Source organism: Pleurodeles waltl, chromosome 5 (assembly GCF_031143425.1).
Source record: "Pleurodeles waltl isolate 20211129_DDA chromosome 5, aPleWal1.hap1.20221129, whole genome shotgun sequence".
Lineage (NCBI taxonomy): Eukaryota > Metazoa > Chordata > Amphibia > Caudata > Salamandridae > Pleurodeles > Pleurodeles waltl.
Genome location: NC_090444.1, coordinates 764469865 through 764488830, shown reverse-complemented (window position 1 = coordinate 764488830; position 18966 = coordinate 764469865). Strand labels below are relative to the sequence as shown.

Sequence of the window (18966 nt, the reverse complement as noted above, 5' to 3'; positions counted from 1 at the left end):
AGATTTAGAGGAAAACATCAAAGGCATCTCCTGTGACTGTGGACAGGTCAACATAACAACAACTCAGAAGGTAACTCAAATTAGAGAATGTGTGCACATCTTAAAGTATACCTTTAGGAAAAGTCATTTGAGGACTAGAGACAGCTTTGAAAACTACACATAATGTGCTGACCCTATGCTACCTACAAGAAAGAAAAGAAATGATAAAGGATGTAATACTTTACCGAAGGCAGCAAAGAATGCTGGCAAGAAGGGGAGCTCCAGAGTAAGAGAAAGAAGAGCTAAGAAATAGATAAAGGAAGGAGGGAATAAGAAATGAATGTGAAAAGAGCAAAATGAATAGATAGGGAAAATTGGAAGTTAAAAATATGTGATGAATAGAAAGAAGAATGGAAAGGAGAAATAAAAGCAGACGGAAGGAGTGAGGACCCAGAAAGAAGAAATTAAGGGATGGAGGAAGCAACAAGAAAAGAAGAAAGTAAGGAAAAAATGGAGAAGGAAGGAAAAAACTGCGAAGTGAAGGGTGGGGAATGAATGAGGAATAATGGAAGCAAGTATTGACAAAAGAAAGGAGGCATGGAGGGAGGTGGTGTGAAAGGAAGGAAGAAAGGAAAGAAATCAAACGTTCCCAACTCAGTAGCATTCATGTTCTCGACTTCAGTAAGATGGAAGGCTGAATGGCCGCACTAACATTCAAATCTATGATCATGAGATCAAATACAGATTCATGAGGTGGGTATATTGACTCACTGAACAACTAGATCTGGCAAACCATTTTTTGAAATGAAAGGAAAATATAAAATGAAATGGAGCTATTTGAATTATTGTTTCCGTAAATCATAACTAAATCTGTGGAATGTTGCTGACTGCTTTGGTCATCTGCATGGAAGATGGGGCAGTGTATCAAATCTGTTGTTTGTGTTGTTCTTATACAATACTTAATACCTCTCACGAGGCAAATATATACTCTAAGTTAAATAAAAGACTGAACTCAAAAGATCTGTTCTAAAAAAAACTGCTGTGATTTGAACATAGCTAACTGTGTCATAACAAAATCCACGATGGCAGCTAACAAGCTAATGGTAGCATAGCAGTGCCGTAAATGTCCCTAATCATGTCAAATAGGGCTCTGGCAGTGGCTCCTTCATCCAAGGCACATATGCCACTGCACTTCCTGCACTATTAAGAGTTATACTCATGGAACTCGTCATCCTGTCATTATCCCTTCTCTCTACCCCACAGAAACCTACAGCAGCACAGAAACTAAAGAACACCTCCCTATACAGCACCAGGCACATGGCCTTTCCAGGGTGAGAGCTGTGGCACACATGAGAGGGTGCTTACCAAAACCTAGAGTGCTGTAGAAGAAGTAATCCCAGATTCTGTCTGGTATCACAGCCCTAATCCTAGTTGTATTAACTTCACTTGCAAGGTCTCACTTGGGGAGTCTGACTGATTTATAATGGGCGATTCTGCTGCTGATCCTGAGAGGCAGTCGCGACTTGCGGTGTTAAAGGGGGTGGTGTGGGGTGGCGCACGCCGGGGGCGGTGCGCAGGGGCGAAGCAGAAGGCTTGGCGGGGGGAGAAAATATTAATAAATGTAAAAAAAAAAAAAACTTACCTGAAAGCCTCGCCTCCCTCCCCCGCTCCTCTGCTAGCTGCAGGAAGGCACCAGCTCCCAGCCTGCCCTATGGCCAATCCTGACGCTGCTCACAGCAGTGTCAGGATAGGCTGGGAGCAGCCAGCCAATTCTGATACAATACCTAATACCTAATACCTCTAATACCTCAGGCAGACCGGGAGCCTGTGCAGGATCTCTAGCCCATCAACTGTGTTGCTGGGCTGGAGGGAGCCCTGTGCGCATGTGTGTTTGGCCAGCCCTAGACGGCCGGCCAAACACACATGCACTCTGAGGGGAGTGCACAGTGCACTCCCCTCTGTTCATCACCCCCAATGCCGGCCCCTTTCACAGCGGTTGCAACTGACGGGGGTGGGGTGACACTCCTGTTGAGAGGACCAGTTTCTTCATTCCAGACTCTATATGCAAAAATGAACATTCTCTGTTCTTGACACACTCAGCGCATGACTGCTACAGATGGGAGGAGACTATGGTTTATATGCTAGAGATGCGACTTTGAAACTGGGAACCAGTATCGTGTCTTGTCACCCTCTCAACATCCTGCGCTTCTCAGAAAGCCAATTAACCTCCCTGAGCCTAATGTTAATGCATGCTTACACAACCCCTTTCCCAAAGTTCTTTAATGTCTTCGGGCAAAATTCTCGCTATATATTACTGCAAAACTAAAAAGTCATGATGTACTCTGGTTAAATTAATTTATTTCTCATATTTTGCAACAATGCCTAGTGCCATGAATTGTGTGAGAATCTCAGGTCCTTGTGGGGATGCAAGAAATGACTAAAATGTGTTAGGAATATTGTGAGAGGCATGGTACTTGACGGGGCTGCAAGCCACGCAAGAAAACTGTGCGTGGCCCTGAGTAGCTTGATAAATCTGAAGTAATGCAAGGCAGCCCAAATTAATGCTTCACATTACTCTGCGCCATGGAGCCATTCCTTGGGTGAAGCATGGGTGTTCCCAAGAATCCACCCATGGATTTTGGCGCATTCCCAGACTTACCAATAATGCTGAAACTAGGAATGCATCAAAATGTTATGCTTTCCCACAGCAGACACAACGAGATGAAATATCTTCATTTCTCCTCATTGTTTCCTCTTTCTAAGTGTGCTGCATTCTGCAGCACATTTAGAAAAAGGAAAATGCCACAGAGGATTGTTTTTGTGCTGGAAGGTGCCCCTTCTTGCACAAAACCATCATGCCTGTAACACAGACACCCTCTGCTCCATGGAGCAGGGGTGCCTGAGTTGGTGTAGGGCAGCACATTATGAACCAGTGCAAGGAAAGGGCTGGGATGCATTGTACAATGTGAAATACAGCACATTCCTGGCCTTTCATGCAGCGCAGCACGGTGGCTCACTGCTTTGCACTACGTGAAATAATGATACACCTGCCCCTGAATATATTAAATAATTATCAGGGTTTTATAAACGTGTACAAAAGTGAAGCAGTGAATGGTATCAAAGACAGTCTGGAGAGAAGTGGCACAGCCTGACTGGTGTTTTGGTCTCGACACAACTTTCATACCTCTAGTGCAGTTTCTTTCCTGCGTTTCTGTGCATCTGCCTTATATGAAGCAGGTATTTTGACTGGGTGACGTAAACATTCCCAAAATGTGACCTCAAGCAATAACCCATGATATTTGGATTTTCCAGAGGTTGGTTGTATAAAACAGAGAGGGTTTGTCAAGCTTTAGCGTCAACCTTAATGTCAGAATCGGTTGCAGTGTTGAGTGCCATGAAATATGTTGTGAATTTTCTAGTTCAGTACTTCCTGGACTTTTTAGAACCATGACCCACTTTTCAGAAGGACAATATTTTGCAATCTACGTAGCTAAAGCATCATGTGGTAGTGCACTGTTGTTTGCAGACAGCATATTTGCCATTGAAATACCTACTGCATTCATGCAGAGATACAGTTTTACTGATAAAAGTATCTTGCAAACAAATGATAATGTTTGGAAATCAGGTTTCAGTGAATATTTATCATTTGTGCATATCAAAGTCTCTTGGTTTGATTTGATCATATTTTTATTTATTAGAAGACATAGCCTGACATTTGACTTCTGTCTGTGAAGCACAGCAAATGTGACAAGATAAGTACCAAATGTAAAGGCATCTATATTGGTAGGACTTTTACAACCCACCAAAACTCGACTCAGAACCCACCCATAGTTTGGGATTTGGGAAACATTGGTATAGATGATACACTGATGGAAAAGAGGTGAGGGCATTCTAAAGCCTTGCAAGTTAGTACCACAGCATGCGTGATTCTCTATGTACTGAAAGAGAAAGAGAAGTGCCACACTCCATGTTTGCAGTTCTTAATTTCTAAACATAATGTGACCACAGCTTTACTTAGAAAACCATCACTAGCACTTCTGAATGCTTTTTTTGCTGAATACTGTAGGAGGCTGGCCTGGTTTGTAGTGGGTACCCTAGGTACTTACACCTTATACCAGGTCCAGTTATCCCTTATTCGTGAAATGTAGACAGTGTTCTAGCAGCTTAGTCTGTCTAGAGGTAGCTGTAGCAGAGCAGCTTAGTCTCATCTAGGAGACATGCAAAGCTCCTGCAATGCCACTATAGTTACACAGTATTATACACAATAAAAGACAATACTCAGTGTTACCAAAAATAAAGGTACTTTAATTTAGTGACACAAGGCCAAAAATATCTTAGAGGAAATACCCCTTCTGGAGGTAAGTATTATATACAAAATATACACTAGAGACCAAAATCAGGTAAGTAAATAGTCACAGAATAGTGTAAATAGTAGAAAATACAATAGAATGCAATAGGCCTAGAGGCAACACAAACCATATACAAAGAAAGTGGAATGCGAATCACGAATTACCCCCTACGCAAGTGTAGTATGTATAGGGGTGCTGGGATTGTAAGAAAGCACCAAAGGTAAGTAAAATACCCCACCCCAGAGCCCAGGAAAGTAGGAGTAAAGTACTGCAAGTTTCCTCAGGACACACTACAAGTTGTAATAAGAGTTATTGCAAGAACCAAGCAAGACTGCAAGCAACAAATGGTAGATTCCTGGACCTGACGACCTGTGAAGAGAGGAGACCAAGTCCAGAAGTTGCAGAAGATTCCAGGAAGGACAGGAGCCCCTGCCAACCTAGAAGATGGTGCAAAAAGAGGATTCTCTGTTTAGAAGAAGTCTGCAGAAGAGCACCAAAGAAGATGGATGCTGGTTTCTGCGTGGTGCAGGAGATGTCCCACGTCAAGAAGTTAGATGCAGGCTGTTTGCGTCACTGGATTAGTCAAACAAGCCTTGGTTCAAGTAAGGTCACATTTTGTGTCAAAAAGGCGCTGCCTGGACCCAGGAGGGACCTGGGGGCCTCAACTAGGACTGAGGAGGCAGAGGGGGCTCCCAACACTGGAGAGAGCCCACAGATCACCAAGCAGCACCCACGGGAGTCCCAGGACACTGGGACAAAGAAGGTGCAAATTGCGGATGGTGCAGTAACAACAAAAGAAGGTCCCACGCCGCCAGAGAACAACTCAGCGAGTTGTGCGTCTCAGGATGGAGTGCTGGGGACCTGGGCTGCACTGTGCACGAAGGAGTCTTGGAAGAAGTGCACAGGAGCCCAAGGAGCTAGAGATGATGTGGTGCACAGGGGTACTGTCGTAAAATGGGAAGGCAAGCTCTTACCCCCTCCAAATTTGGTCAGGAGAGGAGTCCGAGAGAACTGGTTGTCTTCTTGGAAGGTGCCTGCAGGAGCAGGGAAGTGACTCCGTCACTCCACAGTAGATTCCTTTGGTTCTTCTGGTGCAGGGTGAAGACAGGGAGTCCTGAGAGCATGCGCATCTTGGAAACTGTTGCAAATGCTGACTGGAGCTGAAGTTGCAGGTCACAAAAGTCATCTTGGATACTTTGTTGCACTTACAGCGGTTCCTGGAGCAGTGTGCAGTTGATCAGACGGTCAGAAGCTGAAGCAGAGGATGCAGAGGATTCCTGGAGGAGTCTTGCAAGCTGAATCTGAAGAGGAACCCACAGGAGAGACCCTAAATATCCGAGAGAGGGATTGGCTACCTACCCAGGTATGCACGTATCAGGAGGGGTCTCTGACATCACCTGCTGGCACTGGCCACTCAGAGATCTCCAGAGTGTCCCCACACCTTGGAAAACAAGATGGCTAACGCCAGGGACACACTGGAGGAGCTCTGGGCACGACCCCTGGGGTGGTGATGGACTGGGGAGTCGTCACTCCCCTTTCCTTTGTTTGGTTTCTCGCCAGAGCAGGGATTGGGGGTCCCTGAACTGTTGTAGACTGGCTTATGCAAGGAGGGCACCATCTGTGCCCTTCAAAGTATTTCCAGAAGCTCCGTGAAACTACCTCTCCCAAGCCTGTAACACATATTTCCAAAGGGAGAGGGTGTAACACCCTCCTTCCAAAGGAAATGCTTTATTCTGCCCTCCTGGGACTGAGCTGCTCAAATCCCAGGAGGGCAGAACCCTGTCTGTGAGGTGGCAGCAGGTGTAGCTGCAGTGCAAGCCTCAGAGAGCTGGTTTGGCAGTACTGGGGGTCCATGGTGGAACCCCCAGGATGCATGGGATTGGTCCCCCAATACTACATTTGGAATGGGGGGACAATTCCATGATCTTAGACACCTTACATGACCATATTCAGAGTTACCATTGTGAAGCTACATATAGGTATTGACCTATATGTAGTGCACGCATGTAATGGTATTCCCGCACTCACGAAGTCCGGGGAATTGGCCCTGGACAGTGTGGGGGCAACTTTGCTAGTGCAAGGGTGCCCTCACACTTAGTAACTTTTCTCCTAGCCTTCAGTCAATTAAGGATAGAAATATAGGTGACTTATACGTTACTTTAGTGCAGTAAAAATGGCTGTGAAATAGTGTGTGAACTATTTCACGCAGGCTACAGTGGCAGTCCTGAAGAAGGGTTTGTCTGAGCTCCTTATAGGTGGCAAAAGAAAGGCTGCAGCCCACAAGGATCTCCTGGAAGGCCAATTCCCTTGGGTACCTAGGTACCATATACTAGGGACTTATAAGGAAGTTCCAGTGTGCCAATTGGAATTGGAATATGAAGTAGCTAAACTATAGTGACTAATAATTTGGAAGTAGAGAGAGCATAAGCACTGAAGCACAACCTAACAAAACAACACCACATTGGACAATTTAAACTACACACAACTGACACATACACACACCACACCCACACCCACACCCAAACACCACTACAAAACACACACCCACAGTACCCACAACCCCATACGATGAAAAAATATTACCAACTGAGAGAGACAGACCAAGAGCACCCACAGAACCAGAGCCACAAAACACCATCACCCATACACCATCCTCGCACCTTACAGCACACACCCCAACACATCACCCCACACACTCTCACACACACCACACACACTACACCCATAGCACCAAAAAGATACCCCAGGTTCTCAGAGGAGGAGCTAAGGGTCATGGTGGAGGAAATCATGCGGGTAGAGCCACAGCTATTTGGATCACAAGTGCGGCAGACATCCATTGCAAGGAAGGTGGAGTTATGGCGGAGGATCGTGGACAGGGTCTACGCCGTGGGACAGCACCCAAGAACAAGGTATGACATCAGGAATAGGTGGAACGACCTACTGGGGAAGGTGCGTTCCGTGGCAACAAGACTCCAGATAGCAGTACAGAGGACTGGTGGTGAACCCCCACCTCCTCCCCCACAACTAACAACATGGGAGGAGCAAGTCTTGGCAATCATGCATCCTGAGGGCCTGGCAGGAGTAGCAGGAGGGCTGGACTCTGGTAAGTCAAATCTCTATTACTATCACCCCCCTACCTGCATGCCAACACATTCCTCCACCCCTGCCCTCACCCCCATCACCCCACCACCTCACATACACCCCACCATCACAACCCACTCATCCCAATGCCAAGCCCTGCACGTAACACCAATGCACGGACCCCTGTCACAGACCTGCATGAACACACATCACTAAAGCATGCACACTAGAGACAATCACCTAGCCCACAAAATCACTACTCACACGAGGCTAAGCTGCCAGGGCAATAACAACCATAGAGGGCAACACACCCATGCACAAGATGGCACACACAGAAACAATAACACTGCATTTACATCCCCACAGGTCCCCCATCCAACGTCACCGGAGAGGAGATGCCAGCAACATCCAGGCCCCCCACAGAAGAGGCTCACAGTGATGACAGCAACTCTGGACGCCTGGATCTGGATGATAAACCTGGCCCATCCGGGACCTCCGGACAGTCGGTAACCGAAGCATAGTCCCATACCACCAAAGAGCCTCCCCCTCAGGAAACACCCCCTCAGCACCCACCCAGCGGGCCCATACCACTGTCCCCAGGACACGTCAGTCAGCAGTGTGTCCACCACTAGAGGGGCCCCAAGCCACCCCACAAACACAGGACGATCAGGGACCTAGGGTCAGTGGCAGTGGGCACATGGTTCAGGGGACAGAGGCACAGGACAACAGGGAAGCTGGGAGGACTGCAGTGTGCCAGGGGGAGGACAGGCCCAGGGAACCGACTTTCCAGGAGGCACTCACCAACATCCTGGGAGCATACCACCATTCCCAGGAGAAGATGGCCCAGATACTCTACAAGTCGCAGGAGACCCAGCGGCTGCAGGAGGGTCAGTACCTGGGGATCAGGGAGGACTTGAAGGACATCCACACCACCCTGGTCACCATTGCTGGCATGCTGGCAGACATGGCCAACACCATGAGGGAGGCAGTGGCACACCAACGGGCCCCTGATACTAGCCAAAACGATGAACAGCCTTCCACCTTTGGTGCCGCTAGTGGACAGGAGGCCCCGCCACAGGACCAACAGGCCACCAGCACCCCTCCCCCAGCAGAATGAGAACCACCCAGCAAACGGTCCTTGCAATCCAGGCAGAAGCCAGAGAACATTGCCAAGACCCCAGCCAGGAAATAAGACTCTCCTGAATGTCACCCTTGTGTCCCACTCTGTCACCCTGCCAACCTTGAACTGCCATTGCTCCACTTCCTATGCCCCCTTGGTCAATGCACCTGTAATACCAATAGACTGGACTCTACCCTTTTCTTTCCTCCATCAGCAACCCAGCCCATTGCAATAACCCCTCCACTTATTAGCACCTAAATAAACACCCCTGGAACAAATACAAGTATGGAGTCTGTCAAGTGATTGAAATATTTATTTGTTTAACAAGCTGTAAACATTTCAATTCACCTGTACAGTAATGTATACATAGGTATGACCTGTAGTTGGCAGCAGTCAACACAACATGAGCTACAGTGGGGCACAGATATCTGAAAATAGAGATGCCAAAGGGTACCGTAAGTGGCCGTAAGTTGTGGGAAAATCAGCCTGCCATGTACAATGTTTAACACAAAACTGTCAATGGAAGGTGAAGTTACAGTGTCCTACCTGTGTGTCACTGGAAGTACTGTTGTATGATAGGTGTTCTGTTGTCCTCACCCTCTGCCTCCTGTTCGTCACTGTTCACACGGTCCACTGCTGCCACACGCCCATCTCCAGCCTCATCCTCCTGCAGAAAAGGCACCTGGCCTCTAAAGGCAAGGTTATGCAACATACAGCATGCCACAATGATCTGGCATACCTTCTTGGGTGAGTAGCACAGGGAACCTCCTGTTAAATAGAGGCAACGAAACCTGGCCTTCAGGAGGCAGAATGTCCTCTCGATTATTCTTCTTGTTCGCCCTTGTGCCTCACTGTAACGTTCCTCTGCCCTTGTCCTGGGATTCCTCATGTGGTTCAGTAGCCATGAGAGGTTGGGGTAACCAGAGTCACCTGAAAATATCGATGGATACCTGTTACCCAAACACTAACCCTTAAGGCCAACACCATACCCATACACCAACATATACAGGGTTGGAACCATGAGCTCACCTATTAGCCACACCGATGCCTCTGGAGTTGAGCCATCACATATGGGATTCTGTTATTCCTCAGGATAAAGGCATCATGCACAGACCCAGGATACTTAGCACTGACATGGGAGATGTACTGGTCCACCAGGCACACTATCTGCACACTCATTGAGTGAAAGCTCTTTCAATTTCTGAACACCTGTTCATTTCTCTGGGGGGGGGGGGACAAATGCAATATGTGTACCAACAATAGCCCCAGTAATGTTGGGGATATGTCCCATTGCATAGAAATCAGCTTTTACTGTGGCCAAATCCTCCACCTGGGGTAAAACGATGTAGCTGCACATATTTTTAATCAGGGCAGACAAACTCTGGTCAGCACTATTGAGAACATTGGCTGAGACATTCCTGCTGCCAATCCCACTGTCACTTGGAAAGAATCAGTTGCCAAGAAATGGAGCACAGATAGGACTTGCACAATAAGGGGGATCCCAGTGGGGTGACGGATAGCAGATATCAGGTCTGGCTCCAATTGGGTACACAGCTCTGTGATTGTGGCCATGTCCAGCCTATAGGCGAGGATAATGTGCCTGTCCTCTATTGTTGCCAAGTCCACCGGGGGTCTGTACACGGGGGATGTCTCCATCTCCAATTCATCTGCAGCAGTTGTACTTTATGGGGCAAAAGAGTGAGCAGCTGGTCAGTATTCCACATTTCCAAACTGTACACTGTATTGCGTATTGTGACAGTAACAGTATGTTTCTGGATAGGCCCAAATGGTGTCTATTAGTACTGTGACGCAGTTAGGTGCCATAGCCTGCCCTACCCGAAAAGGCGCGCTCCTGTCCTGTGTGGATGGACATGTGGAAATGAGGTAATGCCGCTGATGTTGTGTGCCGTTGCGGAAGGCGGTCGAGTACCGCCGTGCAACTCCTTATTGGTTGTCATTGGGCCCTGTGGGTTACAGTGGCCAATGGTGAAGTATGCCAGCGGTGACGGTACGCTCCGCTGCAGATGTGACCGCCATTTTCTATCTGTTCTTTCACTTGCTACCTGACATTCAACAGGAGAGCACCTACACTGCAAGTGCTGCTGTAACCTGTGTCTGGAACCGACCAAGACTCGAGTCACTGGGGATAGGGCCCCTGCCTTCACCGCTGTGGAGTTGGAGAGACTGGTGGATGTGGTTCTACCTCAGTACCGAATGCTGTATGGGCCGTCAGACCAACAGATGAGTAGACTGTGAGCACGATGCATGGGGCATGAATGAATGTAGTGCTGTGTGTGAGGGCCTCGTGTAAGGGGGGGTTGGTGTAAGGGTCCTGGGCAGCGTTCTGCATGAATGATGGGCAATGTCTGTACGTAAGGGGATGGGAGGGCTCTGGTGGGACAAGAGTGTCACAGGCCGGACGGTATGGCTGATATCTTTTTCTATGTGTATTTTTCTACAGATCAGCACCCATCAGAAAAAGGGTATATGGTGTGCCATCGCCAAGCACGTTCGGACCCGGGGGGTCCACGGCAAGTGGAGCACCCACTGTTGCAAACGGTGGGAGGACCTGAGACGCTGGGCACGGAAGATGGCGGAGGCCCAACTGGGGATGGCCTCCCAATGAGGAAGAGGTGCCCGTCGAACCCTGACCCCCCTGATGTTCCGCATACTGGCGGTGTCCTATCCGGAGCTGGATGGGCGCTTGAGGGCATCACAACAGCCACAAGGGGGTGAGCACAGTTTCCAAATCTACTACTTGCGCGTGGTGGGGTGGCCTACGGGTGGGGGTTGTGGGCCTGTGTGTGCCCCTAGGCCAGGCCGGACATTGCAGGGTAGGTCCCATGTTGGACAGGGGCTGATGAACACCACCTCCTACAAAGCTAGTAGGCATCCACTACTGGGCAGGGGTCTGTGGGTGTCAGGTATGCTGCTATTGGTGTTAGGTATTCCTGTCCTTGGGCTTGTGACTAACATTGTGACTGGTAGTGAATTGCATAGTGCGTAGGCCTGTTCCCTGTGTGAGAATGCTGTGTACGCCAACGGTGTTGTTGGGGCAGCCATTGACCAAGTGTATCCTTTGTCTCTTCTCCATCCCCTTTTTGTTTTGTCACCCTGTCCTTATGTGCACTAGCGTCATCTGGTGGAGGAGCAGTGGCACCGGCGACGGAGGGAGCTGTATCCCACATGGCCCATGAGGCCAGGGGTTGGCAGGCCATTTGCAACAAACAAATGCATTCCTGAAGGGCATTCACTCTGGCATGGTGGCCCAACAGAGATCAATCCAAGCTCCGGCCTCCTCCCTGGTGGCAGCCATTGAGCCAATGTCCCTGTCTCTAGCCTCCTACCTCCAACGTCCTCTACCCAGCCCCTTCCCCTCAACCCCAACCTATCCCAAGCACACATTCAGACCAGCATGCACCCAAGACAACACACAGGATTGGCTCAGGTAAACACAAGCACCACACATCATCCCACAGGCACTCACACAAACACCATCCAGATGCAGACATACCAAAATCCACTGCCTCCACTGTGTCCCTCTCCGCGTCCACCACCCTCCCCAGAGCATCTCCACTCACACCTACATGCAATACATCCTCATCCACTACCACCATCACCTCTATCACTATACACCCCTCACTGGCAGTTACCACCCCCACATCCATGCACCAGCACCACTACCAGCACCACTGCCAGCAGCAAAAGCCCCAGTGGGCAGCCGTCCGAGGCTGCAGGGGATGGGCTGGAGCCTCCCACCAACATTGCCAGCACCGCCACCAGTACCACTGCCAACACCGCCACCTGCACCACTGCCAGCAGCAGCAGCCCCAGTGGGCAGCCGTCCAAGGCTGCAGGGGAAGGGCTGGAGCCTTCCACCACCACTGCCAGCACCGCCACCAGCACCACTGCCAGCAGCAGCAGCCCCAGTGGGCAGCTGTCCGAGTCTGCAGGGGAGAGGCTGGAGCCTTCCACCACCACTGCCAGCACCAACACCAGCACCACCACTGCCATCACTAAGTAGCCGTCACCACCGGTGGGCAGTGTGTAGTCCTGCCTCCATGGACTGTAGTGCATCCTGGATCCTGCAAATCCTGTGGATGTAACACCCAGGTGAGTTACTGTGACCTTGCACTCCCAAATTGCTGCATCAAAGGGCACCAGGCCCCCTCCAAAACCAGTGGAAGAAGCCGTCCACTGACCTCATCCTTGCCAGGATGAAGCACACTGGGCACCAGGCCCCCTCCAGAACCAGTGGAAGAAAAGGGGGAAGTGCAATGGGCTGAGGTGATGATGGAGGAAAGTCCAGGGTATAGTTCCAGTCTATTTGTAGCACAGGGTGCATTGTCCAAGGGGGCATATGAAGGGGAGCAATGGCAGTTCGAGGTGGACAGGATGTCAGAGTGGGACACAAGGGTGACAATCAGGAGAGTCTCATTTCCTGGCGGGGGTCATGGCAATAGTCTCTGGCTTCTGCCTGGATCGCAGGGAATGTTTGGGGGGCGGTTCTTCTGCGGGGGTGCTGGTAGCCTGTTGGTCCTGTGGTGGGGCCTCCTGTCGACCAGTGGCAGTGGAGGTGGAGGGCTGTTCAGTAGTCTGGCTAGTGGCAGGGGCCCACTGGTGTGACACTGCCTCCCTCATGATATTAGCCATGTCTGCCAGCACCCCTGCAATGGTGACCAGGGTGGTGTTAATGGCCTTCAAGTCCTCCCTGATCCCCTGATACTGTCCCTCCTGCAGCCGCCTGTTCTCCGGCACGTTTTCCAGGAACTGGCCCAACATATCCTGGGAATCTTGGTATGTTCCCAGGATCTCGTTGAGTGCCTCCTGGAGAGTCGGTTCCATAGGGCCTATCCTCCCCCTGGTGCACAGCAGTCCTCCCAGTTTCCCTGTTGTCCTGTGCCTCTGTCCCCTGAACCGTGTGCCCACTGCCACTGACCCCAGGTCCCTGATTGTCTTGGGTTTGTGGTGTGCCCTGGAGTCCCTGTAGTGATGGACACACTGCTGATTGACGTGTCCTGGGGACAGAGGTATGGGTACGCTGGGTGACTGCTGTGGTGGTGGTATTTCCTGAGGGGGGGAGGCTCTGTGCTGGTGTGTGACTGCGGCTGGGAGATCCCTTATGAGCCAGGTTGGACATCCAGATGCAGGCGAGCAGAGTCACTGTCATCACTGTGGGCTTCTTCCGTGGGGCGGCTGGATGTTGCTGGTACCTCTTCTCCGGTGACATTGGCTAGGATACCTGTGAGGATGTAAATGCAGTGTTATTGTTTCTGTGTGTGACATATTGTGCATGGATGAATTGCCCTCTATGTTTGTTTTTGCCCTGCCAGCTTTCACATGTGTACGTTGGTGTATGGTGGGATGATTATTTATTTCTAGTGTGCATGTTTTAGTGATAGGTGTCCATGCAGGTCTGTGAGTGATGTCCATGCATTGGTGGTGCATGCAGGGCTTGGCATTGGGATGAGTGAGATGTGACGGTGGGGGTGTGTGTGAGGTGGTGGAGTAATAGGAGTGAGGGTATGTGATGCCATGCAGGTAGAGGGGTCATAGTAGTATAGAGTTGACTTACCAGAGTCCAGTCCTCCTGCTACTCCTGCCAGGCCCTCAGGATGCATGATTGCCAAGTCTTGCTCCTCCCATGTTGTTAGTTGTGGGGGAGGCTGTGGGGGTCCACCGCCAGTCCTCTGTACAGCGAGTTGGTGTCTTGCTGCAATGGAACATACCTTCCCCAGTAGGTCGTTCCACCTCTTCCTGATGTCATCCCTTGTTCTGGGGTACTCTCTCACGGCGTTGACCCTGTCCACGATCCTCCGCCATAGCTCCATCTTCCTAACAATGGATATTTGCTGCACCTGTGCTCCAAATAGCTGTGGCTCTACCCGGATGACTTCCTCCACCATGACCCTTAGCTCCTCCTCAGAGAATCTGGGGTGTTATTGTGGTGCCATTGGTGTTGTGTGAGTATTGTGGGTGAGGGTGTGTAGGGTGATGTGCTGGGGCGTGTGTTGTGAGGTGCGTGGGTGGTGTATAGGTGATGGTGGTACATGGCTCTGGTTCTGGTTTCTTCAGTGTATTTTCACAAGCTAAAATGTTAATTACTTTTTTTACTTGTATAGTTTATATAGCACCTATCCCACTTTGATGGTGTCAGAGCATTTTAAATTTGGTATATTGTTTACAGTATACAGGCCAGACAAATATTCTGTGACTGCTGCAAATACCGTGGACGCACATTTGAAGCTGAGGTAAAAGCGAATAAACTTTGTGTTTATCCTGGGTGATAAAGCAGGCAGAGATCTGTGTCAAATCCTTTTGAATGCCTCAAATGATGGGTTTGTGCGTATTGTAGGGGAGAATGAAGTTCCATATTTCAGGCCACTGCCATAAAAAATTAAAGCTATCGTTTTTATGTCTGGCTTTAGCCAAGACCTTTTGATTTTACTAAAATTATATGTATAACAAACATACTTATATGGAGTTCTTGTCAGCCCTCTTTACCCATTGGTGCTGAGGACTACTACTATGACGATGCACACTTTTTCATACTAAAACAAATATTTTTGCTTTTTACCAATTTTTTTCTTTTTACATTGAAAAAGGCGCAGTAGCTTCTTCAGCAATAACATTTTGCAAAAACCATGACAAAAAAAAAACTAGCATTGACATAGCCAAAAGGCTGGTGGCTTTCGAACCTTTGGCTTTAAAAGTGCATGCTTAATTCTTGAAAGTTGAAGGGTCTAAGAGGGTGGGTTCCAAATTTCATAGCAATCATCCAAATTTCATAGCAATCATTTGACCTTAGAGGGGATACATCATGGCATGGTGCAGTGTTTCCCAAACTGATTCAGTTGCAAGCCGATTTTTTGCTGGTTGTGGAAGTCCAAGCAATAAATAAAGATGCCTTTGCATTCAGTACTTATCTTGACATATTTGCTACTGCTTGAAATACAGAGGTCAAATTGTATTGTATTGTATTGGGCATTTCTAAAGCGCATACCGGCCCTCAGGCATCGAAGCGCTAACTGGGTGAGGCAATAAAGAGCTAAGCAGAGGAGCTCCCAAACTTATTGAGAAAACAGCCAAGTTTTGACCAGTTTCCTAAAAGTTAGATGATTATGTTCTTGCCTTATACTCAGTGGAAGAGAGTTCCAAATTTTAGCAGCTGCAATAGTAAAAGCTCTGTCTCCCCATTTTGCTTTTCTAGTACGGGCTATTTGAATTTGATAGGCACCGGCTGAACGCAACACGCGATTAGGCTTATGCCATTTCAGCTTGGTGGTTAAAGTTGAAGGGCCAATCCCATGAGCCGCTTTGTGAGTGATGCAGAGAGCCTTAAAAGAAAGCCGATGGATAATCGGAAGCCAGTGTAGATCTTTAAGGGCCCTCTTGACAGAGGTCCCCCGAGGTAATTTTAACAACAACCTGGCAGCCATATTCTGCATTAACTGAAGCCTGTGCAGAGAGTCTTTATTCAAATTTAGTAAAAGCGCATTCCCATAATCCAATCTGGAAATGACCAGGGCCAAAACCACAGTGATTCTGCTGGTCTGAGGGATAAACGGGAGAATTTTTTTAAATTTCTTCATTGTCCACACACAAGACTTAATTATCAGATTAACCTGAGGCTTAAATGACAATTGCTCATCAAACACTACTCCTAAATTTCTCGAGTTGGACCGTGGAACAGGAAGCGTCCCACACTCTTCCGGCCACCAACTAGAGGTCCAATGTACCCTGTCAATTCCGAAGCACAAAATCTCGTTTTTTTCGCAGTTGAGTTTCAACCAATTGGACTTCATCCAGTGACTGACTGCCGTCATACAGGCATTGAAGCGAATAGCCACTTCTTCAAGATCATTATCAATAGGGACAATGATTTGAGTATCGTCAGCATAAGAAGTAGGAATGAAGCCAAAAGAACGAACCAACTCCGCCAATGGTGCCACATACAAGTTAAACAACGTCGGGCTCAAAGAAGAGCCCTGAGGGACCCCGCACGGCAAAAGATAGGGAGGAGACCTAAAATCGCCACAGCTAACTGTGGCCCACCTATCAGATAAAAAAGATCCAATCAATTTGAGAGCCTGGTCTCTAATGCCTGTCTGATATAGGCGGTCTAGCAGGATATGAGGAGCAATGGTGTCAAAAGCTGCCGACAAGTCCAATAGCACCAGAAAGGCCCCCTGCCCCTTATCCACCAATCTACGTATGGTATCAGATGATGCAATAAGAGCAGATTCAGTACTGTGGGCTTTCCGGAAACCATGTTGCGAGTTGTCCAAACCTTTAGAACCTGACAGGAAATCTACCAGTTCCTTATTTAGGTGCTTTTCCAAAATTTTGGCCGCATAGGGGAGAAGGGCTATAGGACGTAAGTTCGTTAAGTCATCCGGTTTACCCGCTGCTTTCTTTTTTAGCAGAATGATGGTAGCTTCTTTCCAAGCCCTTGGGTAAAGACCCGATGCTAGCACTTCCTGAAAAATAGGGGCCAACCTAGAAACCACTAACTCTGGTACTAGTTGGAGAATGGCCGGGGGGCAGGGATCCATAGGGGAGCCCGATTTACATTCCCGGAGCAGTTTACACAGAGCCTCAGAAGAAGGCATCTTAAAATTAGATAGTAAAAGTGGGTCATCTGATGTCCCGTTGGTTGTCCCCTCAGGGTACGGGCGAGCAGTCAGTTGTGGAGATGTGCTAGTTAAAGTCTCCTCCAGCCTAAAACTGGAGTAAATGTCTAGCACCTTGCGTTCGAAAAATTTAGCTACTTTGTTACAAAAATCTTGGGAATTTTCTACTCTGGGTGAGCCTGATGGGGTAGTAAGAATGTTGACCGTTTTAAACAACTCTCTGGAAGAGTTTGCTGCTTCATTAATTTTACATGTAAAAAAAAACGATTTGGCTACCTGACAGGCTTTTTTGTAGTTGTGGAGTGCAAGCTTAAGATTCGCCCTCTCGACTTCACCAGGGCTGAGTTTCCAGCAGCGCTCTTTCTGCCTATATGTCCTCTGCAGGGATTTAAGGGCTTGGGAGAACCAGGGTTGATTAAATTTCTTCCTGATGTGAGAAGAAGAGATTCTTATGGGTGCTAGCGTGTCCATAGCTTGTTCAATCCCTAGATTAAATCTAGCAAGTGGAGGCAGCCTGGACAGCTTGGGCTCATTCCAGTTAAGTAAAAGTGCCACTGTCAGTGGTTCAACTTCAATTTTTCTCCAGGATCTTATCCGTTTTTCATGGGGAGTAACTATTGGGGGCTGCTGCTTGGCCAAAAAATTAAATGTCAAAAGGGCGTGATCTGTCCATTCTAATGGGGTAGTAGAGAGATAAAGTGATTCATCAGGACGAGTGAAAATCCCATCAAGGGTATGACCAGCTCTATGCGTGGCCATCCCATCCTTTAGAACCCAATCTAGTGCCCCCATCAGATTGAGGAATTCCACAGCCAATAAATCACGGGTATTATCAAAATGAATGTTAAAATCTCCCAATATAATGGCTTTAGGGGCCATGATTAAGGGTTCCAGTATAGAGGGCCATATCGAAAGAAACTTAGCAACGGGGCCAGGGGGACGATAAATTAGAAGGCCTTCCCAGACTAAAGATGTATCGCGAAGCAATTTAAAGGCCATAGCTTCACAGACCTCAGTAGTGTAACTCGCATTATTCCAAGTACACGTGAGCTCAGACCTACAGATAATGGCTAGGCCTCCTCCTCTACCTGTATTCCTGTCCACCCTGTAGAAGGAGTAGCCAATAGGAGTTGCTTCGATAAAATCGGGATCCGAATCAGGCCTTGCCCAAGTTTCTGTTATAAAAAGACAGTCTATGTTAAGGGTGCGGATGAGCTCATTAATTTCAAATTTATGTTTAGGGAGGGACCTAGCATTTATGAGAGCAAAAGGGCCCCCTCTGCCGTCCTTTACAATTCCCCCCAGAGCATGTTCAATATAATTCATACCTGTGGCCCGAACTCCCTGGGTTGCCTGCTTACCCATCAAAGATGGCATATGCATCGTCCACTTGCACTGCGTGCATCTCCAGGCGTACGCAGTATCCGGGTTCAGCGTACAGGTACAGCGCGAGCCCGCCAACTTCTTGAGTTCGTCCCTGGTGTAACTCAAGATTCCAAAACTGGAAACGAGGTTCCTGGCCCTCTGGCCCGTTCTGGCGCGGACGGGCGCAGACGGGCTTGCCTTTGGCGCGCCAGCGGCGCGGCCGCGATTTTGCCGGCATTTATCCCCCTAGACCCGACCACTAGACCGCAAACCGCGGTTGTACCGTGGAATCCGGAAGTGGGCTTTAGCCGGCCCAACTTCCTGCCCCCAATGTTTTGAAGTCCTTACTAGTCCCAGTCCCTCCCGTGAGTGATTCAAAATCCGCCGTGCCCCAAGCTTTCCCGAAGTTCGTAGGCTTCCCACACTTTAAACAATCATG

The 18966-nt window shown here is 48.7% G+C and overlaps 1 protein-coding gene across 1 annotated transcript in view; it reads left to right on the top strand.

Annotated features, from left to right (window-relative positions):
* RIN2 (Ras and Rab interactor 2) overlaps positions 1-18966 on the top strand; it is a 708247-nt gene that overhangs the window by 466113 nt on the left and 223168 nt on the right. The gene's annotated exons all lie outside the window — the stretch shown is intronic.